The sequence below is a fragment of the Suncus etruscus genome, chromosome 4 (genome assembly GCF_024139225.1).
Source record: "Suncus etruscus isolate mSunEtr1 chromosome 4, mSunEtr1.pri.cur, whole genome shotgun sequence".
Classification (NCBI taxonomy): Eukaryota; Metazoa; Chordata; class Mammalia; order Eulipotyphla; family Soricidae; genus Suncus; species Suncus etruscus.
Genome location: NC_064851.1, coordinates 116,959,305 through 116,961,945, shown reverse-complemented (window position 1 = coordinate 116,961,945; position 2,641 = coordinate 116,959,305). Strand labels below are relative to the sequence as shown.

Below are 2,641 nucleotides of genomic sequence, written 5' to 3'. Positions count from 1 at the left end.
GTATTCCCCTGATTTAATGTGAATATGTACCCAAAATACTACAGTGAAAGATATATAAGCCATTATGGAAAAAAAAATTGTGTTTTTAATCAGAAACTTTCTTTGACTTACATGTATTATTATTATATTAATTATATTATATGTTATGTTATGTCACTATATTATGTTATATTAGTTTACCTTATTAGGTTAATCAATTTTGTCCTTTAAATGAATTCTTACTTAAAAAAAAAAACAACTTTAGTTTGCCCTGAAGAAAAAAAAATAAATAAAAGATAAAATAAGGCCTCCCAATTCTTACCACAGGCTGTGTTCTTTACACTGGCTGTATAGAAAGAGGAGGTACAGTAAAGGCACCCCATATACACCTCAACACAGGCCCCTTGCCGGGTATGTATTGTGAATTGGGGGACAAAAAAAAATTAAAAAAAAAAATTTTCTTTCTTGTCACATCCCCGCCAAAACTGCTTGTTCTCATTCTTTGTGATGTGTGCCAGTCTCTGGGGTGTGAGGTGGTACCTCATAGTTGTTTTGATTTGCATCTCCCTGATGATTAGTGATGTGGAGCATTTTTTCATGTGTCTTTTGGCCATATGTATTTTTTCTTTGTCAAAGTGTCTGTCCATTCCTTCTCCCCATTTTTTGATGGGATTAGATGATTTTTTTCTTGTAAATTTCTGTCAGTGCCTTGCATATTTTGGAGATTAGCCCCTTGTCTGATGGGTATTGGGTGAATAGTTTCTCCCACTCAGTGGGGGGGGCTCTTGTATCCTGGGCGTTATATCTTTTGAGGTGAAGAAGCTTCTCAGTTTAATATATTTCCATCTGTTAATCTCTGCTTTCACTTGCTTGGAGAGTGCAGTTTCCTCCTTGAAGATGCCTTTAGTCTCAATGTCCTGGAGTGTTTTACCTACGTAGTGTTCTATATATCTTATGGTTTCGGGCCTGATATTGAGATCTTTCATTCATTTGGATTTAACCTTTGTACATGATTTAGCTGGGTGTCTAAGTTCAATTTTTTTGCAAGTGGCTATCCAGTTGTGCCAACACCACTTGTTAAAGAGGCTATCCCTGCTCCACTTAGGATTTCCTGCTCCTTTATCAAAAATTAGGTGATTGTATGTCTGTGGAACATTCTCTGAGTATTCAAGCCTATTCCACTGATCTGAGGGCCTGTCTTTATTTCAATACCATGCTGTTTTGATTACTATTGCTTTGTAGTACAGTTTAAAGTTGGGGAAAGTAATTCCTCCCATATTCTTTTCCCAATGTTTGCTTTAGCTATTCGAGGGTGTTTATTGTTCCAAATGAATTTCAAAAGTGTCTGACCCACTTCTTTGAAGTATGTCATGGGTATCTTTAGAGGGATCACATTAAATCTGTACAATGCTTTGGGGAGTATTGACATTTTAATGATGTTAATCCTGCCAATCCATGAGCAGGGTATGTGCTTCCATTTCCGCCTGTCCTCTCTTATTTCTTGGAGCAGAGTTTTATAGTTTTCTTTGTATAGGTCCTTCACATTTTTAGTCAAGTTGATTCCAAGATATTTGAGTTTGTGTGGCACTATTGTGAATGGAGTTGTTTTCTTAATGTCTATTTCTTCCTTATTACTATTGGTGTATAGAAAGGCCATTGATTTTTGTGTGTTAATTTTGTAGCCTCCCACCTTGCAACTTGAGTCTATTGTTTCTAGAACCTTTTTCATAGAGACTTTAGGATTTTCTAGGTAGAGTATCATGTCATCTGCGTACAGCAAGAGCTTGACTTCTTCCTTTCTTATCTGGATTTCCTTGATATCTTTTTCTTGCCTAATTGCTATAGCAAGTAGTTCCAGTGCTATGTTGAATAGGAGTGGTGAGAGAGGATAGCCTAGTCTTGTGCCAGAATTTAGAGGAAAGGCTTTCAATTTTTCTCCATTGAGGACAATATTTGCCTCTGGCTTGTGGTAGATGGCCTTAACTATATAGAAAAATGTTCCTTCTATTCCCATCTTGCTGAGAGTTTTGATCAAGAATGGGTGTTGGACCTTATCAAATGCTTTCTCTGCATCTATTGATATGATCATGTAATTTCTATTTTTCTTGTTGTTGATGTTGTGTATTATGTTGATAGATTTACAAATGTTAAACCATCCTTGCATTCCTGGGATGAAACCTACTTGATCGTAGTGGATGATCTTCTTAATGAGGCATTAAATCCTATTTGCCAGGATTTTGTTGAGGATCTTTGCATCTGTATTCATCAGCGATATTGATCTGTAATTTTTTTTTGTAGCATCTCTGTTTGGTTTAGTTATCAAAGTGATGTTGGCTTCATAAAAGCTATTTGGAAGTTTTCCTGTTTTCTTGATTTCATGAAAAGTTCTTGCCAGGATTGGTAGATGTTTCTCTTGAAATGTTTGAAAAAATTCATTAGTAAATCCATCTGGGCCTGAAGTTTTGTTTTTGGGCAGACATTTGATTACTGTCTTAATTTCCTCAATGGTGATGGCGGTGTTTAGATATGCTACATCCTCTTCATTCAACCATGGAAGATTATGAGTCCAAAAATTCATACATTTCTTCCAGATTTTCATTTTTAGTGGCATAGAGTTTCTCAAAGTAGTTTCTGATTACTCTTAGGATCTCTACCATATCAG

The 2,641-nt window shown here is 35.9% G+C and overlaps 1 non-coding gene across 1 annotated transcript; it reads left to right on the top strand.

The window, feature by feature from the left end:
- The first annotated feature begins 284 nt into the window (after positions 1-284).
- LOC126007848 (small nucleolar RNA SNORA51) lies at positions 285-417 on the top strand. Its single transcript, XR_007495327.1, has one exon. It is a non-coding gene; the product is annotated as a small nucleolar RNA SNORA51 (small nucleolar RNA).
- Positions 418-2,641: the final 2,224 nt, after the last annotated feature.